The sequence below is a fragment of the Pseudorca crassidens genome, chromosome 16 (assembly GCF_039906515.1).
Source record: "Pseudorca crassidens isolate mPseCra1 chromosome 16, mPseCra1.hap1, whole genome shotgun sequence".
In the NCBI taxonomy this organism is placed as follows: domain Eukaryota; kingdom Metazoa; phylum Chordata; class Mammalia; order Artiodactyla; family Delphinidae; genus Pseudorca; species Pseudorca crassidens.
Genome location: NC_090311.1, coordinates 56,282,345 through 56,296,269, shown reverse-complemented (window position 1 = coordinate 56,296,269; position 13,925 = coordinate 56,282,345). Strand labels below are relative to the sequence as shown.

The following is a 13,925-nucleotide window of genomic DNA, read 5'->3' as shown; positions in this document are numbered from 1 at the left end:
TGGTGAAAGTGGGGTGTTAAAGTCCCCTACTATGAATGTGTTACTGTCGATTTCCCCTTTTATGGCTGTTAGTATTTGCCTTATGTATTGAGGTGCTCCTGTGTTGGGTGCATAAATATTTACAGTTGTTATGTCTTCTTCTTGGATCGATCCCTTGATCATTATGTAGTGTCCTTCTTTGTCTCTTTAATAGTCTTTATTTTAAAGTCTATTCTGTCTGATGTGAGAATTGCTACTCCAGCCTTCTTTTCATTTCCATTTGCATGGAATATCTTTTTCCATCCCCTCACTTTCAGTCTGCATGGGTCCCTAGGTCTGAAGTGGGTCTCTTGTAGACAGCATATATACGGATCTTGTTTTTGTATCCATTCAGCCAAACTGTGTCTTTTGGTGGGAGAATTTAATCCATTTACATTTAAGGTAATTATAGATATGTATGTTCCTATTCCCATTTTCTTAATTTTCTTGCCTAGAGAAGTTCCTTTAGCATTTGTTGTAAGGCTGGTTTGGTAGTGCTGAACTCTCTCAGCTTTTGCTTGTCTGTAAAGGTTTTAATTTCTCCATCAAATCTGAATGAGATCCTCGCTGGGTAGAGTAACCTTGGTTGTAGGTTTTTCTCTTTCATCACTTTAAATATGTCCTGCCACTCCCTTCTGGCTTGCAGAGTTTCTGCTGAAAGATCAGCTCTTAACCTTATGGGGATTCCCTTGTGTGTTATTTGTTGTTTTCCCCTTGCTGCTTTTAATATGTTTTCTTTGTATTTAATTTTTGACAGTTTGATTAATATGTGTCTTGGCGTTTCCTTGGATTTATCCTGTATGGGACTCTCTGTGCTTCCTGGACTTGATTAACTATTTCGTTTCCCAAATTAGTTATGTTTTCAACTATAATCTTTTCAGATATTTTCTCAGTCCCTTTCTTTTCTTCTTCTGGGACCCCTATAATTCGAATGTTGGTGTGTTTAATGTTGTCCCAAAGGTCTCTGAGACTGTCCTCAGTTCTTTACATTCTTTTTTCTTTATTCTGCTCTGCAGTAGTTTTTTCCACTATTTTATCATCCAGGTCACTTATCCGTTCTTCTGCCTCAGTTATCTAGAGTATCTTTCATTTCATTTATTGTGCTGTTCATCGTTGCTTGTTTCCTCTTTAGTTCTTCTAGGTCCTTGTTAAATGTTCCTTCCATTTTCTCTATTGTATTTCCAAGATTGTGGATCATTGTTACCATCATTATTCTGAATTCTTTTTCAGGTAGACTGCCTTTTTCCTCTTCATTTGTTAGGTCTGGTGGGTTTTTACCTTGCTCCTTCATCTGCTGTGTGTTTCTCTGTCTTCTCATTTTGCTTAACTTACTGTGTTTGGGGTCTCCTTTTTGCAGGCTGCAGGTTCGTAGTTCCCGTTGTTTTTGGTGTCTGTCCCCAGTGGCTAAGGTTGGTTCAGTGGGTTGTGTAGGCTTCCTGGTGGAGGGGACTAGTGCCTTTGTTCTGGTGGATGAGGCTGGATCTTGTCTTTCTGGTGGGCAGGTCCACGTCTGGTGGTGTGTTTTGGGGTGTCTGTGGCCTTATTATGATCTTAGGCAGCCTCTCTGCTAATGGGTGGGGTTGTGTCCCTGTCTTGCTAGTTGCTTGGCATAGGATGTCCAGTACTGTAGCTTGCTGGTCGTTGAGTGAAGCTGGGTGCTGGTGTTGAGATGGAGATCTCTGGGAGATTTTCGCCGTTTGATATTACGTGGAGATGGGAGTTCTCTTGTGGACCAGTGTCCTGAAGTTGGCTCTCCCACCTCAGAGGCACAGCCCTGATGCCTGGCTGGAGCACCAAGAGACTGTCCTCCACACGGCTCAGAATAAAAGGGAGAAAAAGTAGAATGAAACAAAGAGGATAAAATAAAGATAAAATAAAGTTATTAAAATAATAATTATTAAGGAAAAAAAATTTTTTTTAAGTAAAAGATCCAAACACAACGGATGGACAGAACACTAGGACAAATGGTGAAAACAAATCTATACAGACAAACTCTCACACAGAAGCATACACATGCACTCAGGAAAAGGGGAAAAAATAACATATCTTGCTCCCAATGTCCACCTCCTCAATTTGGGATGATTCGTTGTCTACTCAGGTATTCCACAGATGCAGGGTTCAACAAGTTGACTGTGGAGATTTAATCCACTGCTCCTGAGGCTGCTGGGAGAGATTTCCCTTTCTCTTCTTTGTTCGTACAGCTCCTGGCTTTGGATGTGGACCTGCCTGTTCGTGTAGGTCGCTGGAGGGCGTCTGTTCTTCGCTCAGACAGGACGGGGTCAAAGGAGCTGCTGATGCAGGGGCTCTGGCTCACTCAGGCCGGGGGGAGGGAGGGGCACAGAGTGCGGGGCAAGCCTGAGGTGCGCCATGCGTTGTCCTGGGGAAGTGGTCCCTGGATCCCAGGACCCTGGCAGTGGCGGGCTGCACAGGCTTCTTGGTGGCAGTAGCAGCGGCGTTATTAGCGTCTCATGCCTGTCTCTGGGTCCAGGCTGTTGGCCACGGCTCGCGCCTGTCTCTGGAGCTCCATTAAGCAGTGCTCTTAATCTCCTCTAGTCGCGCATCAGGAAACAAAGAGGCAAGAAAAAGTCTCTTGCCTCTTCGCAGCTCCAGACTTCTCCTGGACTCCCTCCTGGCTAGCCGTGGTGCACTAACCCCTTCAGTCTGTGTTCAAGCTGTCAGTACTCTCCCGAAGCCCGAGCCTCAGCTCCCAGCCCCGCCGCCTCGGCGGGGGAGCAGACAAGCCTCTCAGGCTGGTGAGTGCTCGTTAGCACCGATCCTCTGTGTGGGAACCTCTCCACTTTGCCCTCCACATCCCTGTGGCTGCGCTCTCCTCCGTGGCTCCAAAGCTTTTCCCCCCTCCACCTCCCACAGTCTCTGCCCACAAAGGGGCTGCTAATGTGTGCAAACCTTTCCTCCTTCACAGCTCCCTCCCACTGGTGCAGGTCCTGTCCCTATTCTTTTGTCTCTGTTTTTTCTTTTTTCTTTTGCTTTGCCCTACCCAGGTACGTGGGGAGTTTCTTGCCTTTTGGGAGGTCTGAGGTCTTCTGCCAGTGTCCAGTAGGTGTTCTGTAGGAGCAGTTCCACGTGTAGATGTATTTCTGGTGTATCTGTGGGGAGAAAGGTGATCTCCACGTCTTACTCTTCCGCCATCTTCCTCAGCTCCTCCCTCCTCCTATTATGTCTTGAAGTTTGGTAATGTGAGCCCTTCAACTTTGTTCTTCTTGATTCAGTATTGTGGAACTGTTCTCTGTCTTTTGCTTTTCCCTATAAATTTTAGAATTAGTTACCAAAAACAGCTTGCTGGAACTCTGGGATTTCAGCAGCTCTGTAGAACAAGTTGGGAAGAACTGACATCTTAACAATTATGAAACTTCTAATGCAGGAGTTTTGACTCTCTCTTCATTTATCTAGATCTTTTTTTGATTTATCTTACCCGTGTTTTATAGTTTTCCACATACAGATCCTGTCCATATTTTTTTGATTTACAGCTAAGTACTTCCTTTTTAGGTGCTATTGTATATGATGTGTTTAAAATGTTTTAAATTTCAATTGTTTGTTTGCTTATGTAAAGGAAAGCAGTTGAGTTTTGTACACTGAGCTTGTATCCTGTAACCTTGCTGTATACCCCCTTATTAATGCCAAGGGTTTATTTGTTTTTTATAACATGGTAGAGTTTCTACATCGACATGTAATCCATGCTTCCTTTCCAAGCTGTGTAACTTTTATTCTTTTTTTCTTATTGCACTACCCTGGGGTTTCTAATATAATATTGAATGTATGTAGTAAGAGATGGCATCTTTTTTTGGTCCAAAACTTAGGAAGCAAGTATTCAGTGTCTTATACTGTTAGCTATAGGGGTTCTTTAATATATCCTTCACTGGTTAAGGAAATTCACTTTAATTCTAATTTTTAAAAATCCTAAATGGGTGCTGCATTTTGTTAAATGAGAAGATGGTTTTATTCAGTCTGCTAACGTAGTGAAATTGATTGATTTATGACATCAAACTGTCCTTGACTCCCTGGAATGAACTCTGCTCAGTAGTGCTGTATTATCCTTTTCATGTGTTGCTGGAGTCCATTTACTTGTACTGTGTTAAAAATCTTTTGTCTACGTTTATGAGCTATATGGGTCTCTAGTTTTCTTTCTCATAGTGTCTTTACCAAGTTTTTGTTTTAGGGTAATGATGGCCTCATAAAATGAGTTGGGATGTGTTCCCTCATGAAGAGCAAATTTTAAAGATATTGTGGAGTATTGGTATCATTTTTTCTTTAAAAGTGTGGTTGAAATCACCAGTTATATCACCTGAACCTGGTGATTTCACTTTTGAGAGGCTGTAAATGATGAACTCAATTTCTTTAATAGCTGTGGTACCATTCAGATTATCTATGTCTCTCCTTAAGTGAGATTTGGTAATTTTTGTAATTTAAGACATTAGATCATTTTATCTAAGTTATCAAATTTGTGGGCATAGAGTTGTTCATAGTACTTCTTTTTATCCTTTTAATGTCCTTGGGAGTAGTGTGACCCCTGCCTCATTCCTGATATTTGTAATTTGTATCATCTTTTTCAGATTGAGCTGTGTAGAGCCTGAACAATTTTTATTAATCTTTTCAAATAAGCACTTATTGGTTTCATTCATTTTCTCTGTGTTTTCCTAGTTTAACTTCTGTTGCCTTCTCCTCTAGTTTTTATAATTTGTTTCCTCTGCTTGCTTTAGGGTCAATTTGTTCTTCTTACTGTAGTTTTCTTAGATGGAGATTTAGGTAATCAATTGCAAATCTGTCTTCTTTTCTAATATATGTGCTTAATGCTATAACTCTCCCTCTCAGCACATTTTGATGTTATATTTTCATTTAGTTTAAAATTTCTTTAAAACTTATTTGACCTAGTGATTACTTAGAAGTGTGCTGTTTAATATCCAAATATTTGGGAATTTTCCAGCTATATCTTTCTGTTAGTGATTTCTAACAGAAAGGTTAGAAATCACTAACCTTTAGTGGTTAGAAATCACTAAACCAGGTTTGATGCTGTGGTAAGCTGAGAGCATACTCTACATGACTTCTATTCTTTTAAAAATGTTAAGGTGTATGTTATGGCCTAGTGTATCGTTGTTTCTATTTTGGTGACTACTTCAAGTGTTCTTGAGAAGAATGTGTGTTCTCCTCTTGTTTGATGGAGTATTCTAGTTACGTCAATTTGATCAAATTGATTTATAGTGTTGTCCAGGTCACTTACGTTTTTACTGATTTTTCGCCTGCCTAACCTAATCTATCAATTACCGACAGAGTTGTGTTGAAGTCTCCATAGTCTCATGCATTTTGATGCTCTTTGGTTAGTTACATACATGTTTATGATTTTTCATGTGTTCTTGGAGAACTGACTTCCCTCTATCATTATCCTTCTTCAATCCCTGACAATCTGTTTCATCTGAAATTAATATAGTTCCTGCAGCTTAATTTTGATTAATGTTAGCCTGTTACATCATTTACCATTGCTTTACTTTAGCTGGAGTCTTTACATTTAAAGTGGCTTTCTTCTAGATGGCACTTTTTTCCTCTGGTCTGACAATTGTGGACTTTGTTTATATTTAAAGTGATTATTGATACAGTTTGATTAAACTCTGCCATCTTTGAAACTATATTCTAAACAGTACATTTGTTCTTTCCTTCTTTTTACCTCCTGTTTCTCTGTCTCCTTTGGTTTTAATTGAGAATTTTATATGATTCTTTTATCTCCTCTTGATGTATCATATTTCCTTTTAAAGTGTCTTTAGTGATTTTCTTAGGGTTCACAATACATAGATTACAAACCATCTAAATCGACTTTCAAATAACATTATACAACTTCATGTATAGTACAGGGCCCGTATAACAGAGTATTCTCAATTCCTCCAACCATCCTTTGTGACATTTCTCTAATACATTTCACTTACTGATATGCTATAGTTACCCAATACCTTGTTCCTTTATTGCTTTGAACAAAAAGATGTCTTTTAGATGAATAAAGAATAATAAAATATTTACCTCTATTCCTTCTCTGACTGACAGACACTCTTCCTTTCCTTAGGTAGATCCAAGTTCTTAAGGTAGATAATTTCCATCTGCCTGAAGAAAGTTTTAGTTTTTTAATAGGACTGTGCTGCTGGTAACAAGTTCGCTATGTTTTTGTCTGAGAAAGTCTCTGTCTCCTTTACTTTAAAAAAATACTTTTGCTAGACATTGCATTGAATTCTATGTTGGCCATTTTCTTTCAACATTTTACAGTATTCTCCTTTTGCTTGCATGGGCTGTGTTCTTACCCTTGTTCCTATATTGGGAAGGTTTCTTTCCCTCTTTAGTTTCTTTCAGGATTTTCTTTGTCTCTGGTTTTCTACAGGTAAAGATAATACATCTAGGTGTGGTGGTTTTTGATATTTATCTTACTTGGTGTTCTCTGAGCTTCTGAAAATTGTGGTTTGGTGTCTGTCAATAACTTTGGTACCATCTCAGCAATGATTACCTCCCTCAAACATTTCTTCTTCTGCCCCATTCTCTCCTTCTGCCAGTTCTTGATCTATCTTCAAGTTTACTGATTCTTTCCTTAAGTCTACTTATGAGCCACCCAAAGCGTTAACTCTGTTTTTGATTTCTAACAAACATTTACTTTTGAAATCTCCACAACTCTGCTGACATTACCTGTTTGATCTTGCATGCTGCCTATTTTTTAATTAACATATTATTAATCATGGTTATATTCCAAATGCCTTATCTCCTATGATGATTGCTTTTTCTCCCCAAACTGCCTTTCAGTATGCCTTTTAATAAAAAAGTAAAAGTTGTCATGTATCAATAGTACCTACAGGTAAATAGACCTTTTAGGGGCAGGATTTATGGTAATCTGGATATGAGCTGGACTGCTTTAATGTTTGCTATAGCTACAGAGGAATGTGGAGTCTCTACTAGCTAGTGTCATTATTTGTTTCCTCTTTGGGCTTTAAGGCTTTTCTTTGTCCTATTCATACTTCTCAGAGGGGGGCTATGTTTGTTGGGTGCAGAGGAGGTAAGAAATAGCCTTTGAGTGGAGATTTGTCTCGGAGTGGCCTTCCCAACTGTTTCTGTCCCTCTTCAAGGTACATAGCTCCTCCCATCTTCCTTGTACCAAGTTCCCAGTATGTTTCCTTGAAGTTCTGTCCCCTGTTAACTTTGTCTTTCTGCTCTTAGGTGAAATACAAATGCTAGAAGGGACTACAAGGGGAAGGAAATCTCTTTCCCCAGGTGAGATAAGTCAGTCTTTGTTATAGAGAAGAAAATGAGAGGATTACCCTTGCTGCTTTCCCCCTTCCTTTGTCAGAGCCGCAGATTTTTCTTGAATCCATACTGTGCAAAGCTGTAGGGTTCCTAGAAGGAAAGCCCAAAACAGTGTAAGTGATTGTGATTGCAGCCCCCAGGAATGTGTCGGGATCAAGCTAGTTAGCACTCAGCTTACAGCAACTTGTCAAGATTACTACTAAACGAAGTGTTTATACAACTTGTGGCTTCCCCTCCAGGTAAGCAAATTTCTAGTGCTGTATTTCTCTGGATGCACCAATCTCTCTGATTTTAGAGGGACAGTTTTCCCTGTGGCCCCAGTTCTTTGATAGGCTCAAGAACTTTTTTCTTGCACTGCCAAGGGCGATGACTTGTAAGCTCTTTTACATGTTAGAGCTGAAATAGATAAACCCATGTCTATCAACTGGGAACGGGAAAAATTAGATGTGCTTCATTTCAAGCCTAGAGACCCACATAATTTGCACAAATAGAAATAGGTACATTGAACAATTAAACAACTTTATATGAGATGATAAACAATACTTTAAAACCCAATAAATACATAATATAATACAGATTTAGTGTACTCTGCATAGAATGAGAAGTTTAGAGTCAGTGGTGTTCGGTGGAGAAGAGGGCCAGGGCTTGCTCTTTGGAAGGTGCATTCATCATTCTGCACCTCTTTCTTAGTTAACAATTGGAGTTTATGTTTTTACCATGCACTCAAAAACAGCAATCTAGGAAAAATAAAGGGTAAGTCTAGAAACATATGGAAAAAGTGCACAGACTGAAGAAGCAACTCTTCATCCTTCTCACTTGGCATAAATTCACCAATAAAAATGCTGTGGCTCATTGAACCATGACCTGCAGTTTAAATTTGTTTCAGATGATATTCTCTGACTAGAAAGTGTGTCTAGTAAATTGGTGAAGGACTCTGCTTGAAAACGTAACATCTTAGAAAACACCACGTCTCAGAGGGCATCTACTTAGTGTGTTTTTAGGTGATGTCATTATGCTGAAACAAAAAAAGAGTGGTGTCCAAAAAATGGTATACTAAAGGGTATACTATTTCAAGAGCTGTTAAGGTCCAACATCATTAACTGAGCAGTCCCTATGTGAGGTAATTCTGTAACTTGCTGTAGTTTTTATTTCATTTAAAGTCTGGAATCAGCTAACGAGTAACGTGTCATCCAGACCAATGTAAAAATTTCACACGCTTTCAGTTTTCTTCCCCTCGACTCTGCCCCAACGTCCGTGTGGAAAATGCCTAGAAGATTAGTTCATATTATTGTTAAGATTCCTTTCTTTTCATAACAAATACTTATTTAGGCCTAGCAACGAGGAGTTCTCACTTCTGTTAACTGTATCTTCACACATACTCCTGCTTCTTTCTGGATAGACTATTTTTCCTGATGTAATTCAGCCTCTAAAAAGTAGGTATTTTCAGACACAGCCTATAAACTCTAGAACTTCTGAGTTCAGGCTCACCCTTACCTGACCAGTATCTGGGGGCATAGAATTCTAAAATCAAAGAATTTCCATCTGTACTTTGCAAGCGTTCCACTGCCTTCTTGTTGCCAATACTGTTGTTGACAAACCTAGTGTTGTTACCTGAATTCCTGAAGCCTGTTCTGAGGCAAAGATGTGAATACGTAGATTTTTCTCTTTACTGACAATGCCCTGAGGTGTATACACAATGCGTCAATATAGTTTGGGTGCTGTTGTGTTACTTTATTTTTTTTAATTAATTTTTGGCTGCGTTGGGTCTTCATTGCTGTGCGGGGGCTTCTCCTGTTGCAGAGCACAGGCTCTAGGCGTGCAGGCTCAGTAGTTGTGGCACACAGGCTTAGTTGCTCCACGGCATATGGGATCTTCCCGGAACAGGGATCGTGTCCCTTGCATTCTTGACTACTGCACCACCAGGGAAGCCCTGTTGTGTTACTCTTATTGCTTTTCATTCATTCTCTCTCTATTCTTTTCTCCAAAACATAATACATATTATGTTGGGACTTCTAGCCATAAAATGTTCTTTGTAAGTCCTTTATCAGACATATGTGACTGACTGCAAATATTTTCTACCACTCTGTGGCCTGTCTCTTCATTTTTTAGAAGAGCAGAAGTCCTTAACTTGGATAAAGTCGGTTTCTCCTTTTGGTAAGAAAGCTTTTCTCCTACAGTTTATTCTAGAAATTTTATAGTTTTAGGTATTATATTTAGATCCAGAGTTTGAGTTAATTTTTTGTAAATATTGCAAGACATGAATTTGTTATCTTTCATTTTTTTGAATATTGATATCAACTTTTTTCAGCATTTGTTGAAACAGCTATTTATTCTCCATCAAGTAATTTTTCCTTCTTTGTTGAAAGTCAACTAACCATATCTAGTTCTAGTTTCTCTATTCTAGTCTAGTCTATTGTTCATTTATCTTGACTCTAACATCACAGTTTTTGATTACTGTAGCTTTAGAACAACTCTTGAAGTCAGCTAGTATGATCCCTGCAACTTTTCAAACAAAGTCTTCTAAAGTTGTTTTAGCATTTCTAGGTCCTTTACGTTTCCATAAGAATTTTAGCAACAGCTTTTCAATATCTACCAAAAAGCCTTTTGGAAGTTTGCTTGGAATTGCACTGCACTGACAGTACACTATGGCAACAACTGATAATATACCTCACCACTTACTTACGTCTTTTTCACTTAGTAGGAAGAAAAATTCCTCAACCTGATGAAAAACCTACAGCTGACATCATCCATAAGGCTAAATGCTTTATGCCCATGATAGGAAAGAAACAAGGATGTCTGCTCTCACCAGCTCAATATTTAATTTTGTGTGGGAGATCTTAACTAGTGCAATAAGGTAAGAAAAAATAAGTAAAATGAACAGATTGAAAAGGAACGAAGAAGACTATACATATTTGTAGATAACATGATCATCTAAGTAGAAAATCCAAAGAATCTACAAGAAACTATGCAAACTGACGAGTGATTTTAGTAAGATGGCAGGACACAGTGTTTATACACAATTGATAGTATTTCTATATACTATACTAGCAACTTATAATTGGATTAAATAAAAATACCATTTGCAATATCATAAACATGAAATATTTACAGATGAATATAAGACAATCTGTACAAGAGGTGTATGTTGAAAACTGCAAAATATTACTGAGAGAATGTCAAATTTTACAAAATTAATGTGGTGCCTCAATGCAATCTCAATCAAAATCCCAAGAGATTTTGACAATTTGATTCTAAAATTTATGGACGTGGAAAGGCCAGGATAGTCAAGGCTATTTTGAAAGTGTTGATCCTTGGAGTGTAAAACTAGTTAGCAAGACTTTATAGTAAGCTACAGTAATTAAAACAGTGTGATAGACATATATTTTAATGGAATAGACAGTCCAGAAATAGTATTGCAACCATATGATTTTGAACAAATCTGCCAAGGAAATACAATGGGAGCAAGACAATTCTTTTCAACAAATTGTGCTGAAACAACTGGGCCTCATATTGAAAAAATAAACCTCAACCCTAATCTCACACCATATACAGTGAATAACTCACTCATCATGGATCACAGATCTAAAACTGATGATAACTAAAAATTTCTAGAAAAATTTAATGAAAAAATCTTAGTGGCCTGGAGTTAGAGCTTTCTTGATATGATTCATGCTTGTTTTGTGTCCTAAGAAAAAAACTGAAGTAGTTTCACGAAAATTTAAGAAACACTGGAATAAAACCTACACAAGGAGGCCAAAGACATGTACTTTGAAAACTGTAAGAAACTAATGAAAGAAGTTGAAGAAGACACAAACATATGGAAAGATATACTGTGTTCTATGGAAAGATAGATACACTGTGTTCTTATATTGAAAGAATATTGTTACAATAACCATACCACCCAAGGCAATCTACAGATCCAGTGCAATCTCTATGAAATTACTAATGGCATTATTCACAGAACAAAAAATTTTACAATTTGTATGGAAACGCAAAAGACCCCAAATAGCAATCTTGAGGAAGAAGAGAGCTGGAGGACTCAAGCTTCCTGACTTCAGACTATCTTCCTGACTTCAGACTATACTACAAAGCTACAGTGAGCAAAACAATATGATACTGGCACAAAAACAGAAATATAAATCCATGGAACAGGATGGAAAGCCCAGAAATAAACCCATGCACCTATGGTCAATTAATCTACAACAAAGGAGGCAAGAATATACAATAGAGGAAAGACAGCCTCTTCAATAAGTGGTGCTGGGAAAACTGGACAGCTGCATGTAAAAGGATGAAATTAGAACATTCTTTAATACCATACACAAATCAATTTAAGACCTAAATGGAAGACCAGATACTATAAAACTCCTAGAGGAAAACACAGGCAGAGCACTCTTGGACATAAATCGCAGCAAGATCTTTTTCAATCCATCTCCTAGAGGAATGGAAATAAAAACAAAGCTAAACAAATGGGACCTAGTTAAACTTAAAAGCTTTTGCACAGTAAAGGAAACCATCAACAAAATGAAAAGACAACCTACGGGATGCAAGAAAATATTTGCAAACAATGCAACTGACAAGGGATTAATCTACAAACAGTACATGCAGGTCAATATCAAAAAAAAAACAACCCAGTCAAAAAATGGGCAGAAGTCCTAAGTAGACATTTCACCAAAGAAGACATACAGATAGCCAAAAAGCACATGGAAAGATGCTCAACATCACTAATTATTAGAGAAATGCAAGTCAAAACTGCAGCTACTTCACACCAGTCAGAATGGCCATCATCAAGAAGTCTACAAACAATAAATGGTGGAGAGGGTGTGGAGAAAAGGAAACCCTCCTATGCTGATTTGGGGAATGTAAATTGGTACAGCCACTACGGAGAACAGTATGAATAGAGCTACCATATGATCCAGCAGTCCCACTCCTGGGCATATATCCAGAGAAGACCATGGTTCACATGCACCCCAATGTTCACTGCAGTGCTGTTTACAATAGCCAAGACATGGAAGCAACCTAAATGTCCATCGACAGATAAATGGATAAAGAAGATGTGGTGTATGTGTGTATATTTTTATATATATATATATACATATATATATATATATATGTATACACACACCTACATATGTATGTATATGTGCACACACAATGGAATATTACTCAGCCATAAAAAATAATGTCATTTGCAGCAACATGGTTGGATCTAGAGATTATCATACTAAGTGAAGTCAGTCAGAGATAGTCAAATATGATATCACTTATATTTGGAATCTAAAAAGGTGATACACCTGCAAGCTGTGTGGCATGGCCAAAAATAAATTAATAATAAAATACAAAATAATGGCTATAAAAAAATCACACTACTATATATAAAATCAACAAGGACCTACTGATAGCACAGGGAACTCTGCTCGGTATTCTGTAATACCCTATATGGGAAAAGAACCTGAAAAAGAATGGATATATGTATAACCAATTCACCTTGCTATATACACCTGAAACCTACACAACATTGTGAATCAACTATAGCCCAATATAAAATAAAAATTAAATTTTAAAAAATACATAATATGCCTTATACTTCTTTTAGAGACAGTGCAGTTTTGGTGAAAGAATAAACACATAGATCAGTGGAAGAGAATAAAGATACCACATAATCACCTGATTTTTGACAAAGGTGCAAAGGCAGTTCAATGGGGAAAGAGTAGTCTTTCCAATAAATAGTACTGAAACAAATGGACCGCTCTCTTTACACATAGACACCTCAAGAAGAAAACTAGTATGATATACAGTGGTTATGACCTTTTAGGTACAAAAACCAAAAGAATGATCCATGAAAAAGTGGCTAAGCTGGATGTTATTAAAATTAAAAACTTGCTCTGTGAAATACATTGTTAAGAGAATGAAAAGCCACAGACTGCTAGAAAATATTTGCAAATCACATATCTGATAAAGGGCTTGTATCCAGAATGTACAAAGAATTCTTAAAACTCAGCAATAAAAAATAAGCCAATTTAAAAAGAGTAAAGTATCAAGCACATCAGCAAAGCGGATACACAAATGGCAAACAAGCACATGGAACGACACTTAACAGCATATGTCATTAGGGAAATGCAAATTCAGATAGCAGTCAGATACCACTATCAAAACAAGAATGAGATATCACTACACACCTGTTACGATAGATGAAACAAAAACCCCAAAACAAAGTCTGACAACTAAATGCTGGTGAGAATGTGGAGCAACAGGAACTCTCATTCATTGGAAACAAGTTGGAAGGTTTCTTTGTTTTTTAAACAAAGCATATTTGAATTGTGGTAAAATATACATAACATGAAATTTACCATTTTAACAATTTTAAGTGTATAGTTCAGTGGCATTAATTGAGAATATTCACATTATTATGCAACCATCACCACCATTCATCTCCAGAACTTTTTTCATCTTCCCAAACTGAAACTCTGTATCCATTAAAAGTTTATTCCCTGTTCCTCCCTCCCTCAAACATCATTCCCCAAGAAAAGAAACTAGGGCTTCCAGGAGAAATGACAGCTTTGAAAGCCAAGGCAAGGATATGCGGGATGAGCCTGGAGCATCTTACAGTGTCAGAAAATAAG

General features: G+C 37.8%; 2 long non-coding RNA genes across 2 annotated transcripts in view; one reads left to right on the top strand and one right to left on the bottom strand.

Moving 5' to 3' along the window:
- The window catches only part of LOC137209159 (uncharacterized), a 104,081-nt gene that overhangs the window by 15,973 nt on the left and 74,183 nt on the right, over positions 1–13,925 (bottom strand). The window contains exons 3-4 of the long non-coding RNA XR_010935926.1: positions 7,320–7,395; positions 6,043–6,123 (exon numbers count right to left, since the gene is read on the bottom strand). This is a non-coding gene — a long non-coding RNA (uncharacterized lncRNA). The remainder of the gene's footprint in view (positions 1–6,042; positions 6,124–7,319; positions 7,396–13,925) is intronic.
- The window catches only part of LOC137209158 (uncharacterized), a 41,122-nt gene that overhangs the window by 23,996 nt on the left and 3,201 nt on the right, over positions 1–13,925 (top strand). The window contains exon 4 of the long non-coding RNA XR_010935925.1: positions 10,004–10,159. This is a non-coding gene — a long non-coding RNA (uncharacterized lncRNA). The remainder of the gene's footprint in view (positions 1–10,003; positions 10,160–13,925) is intronic.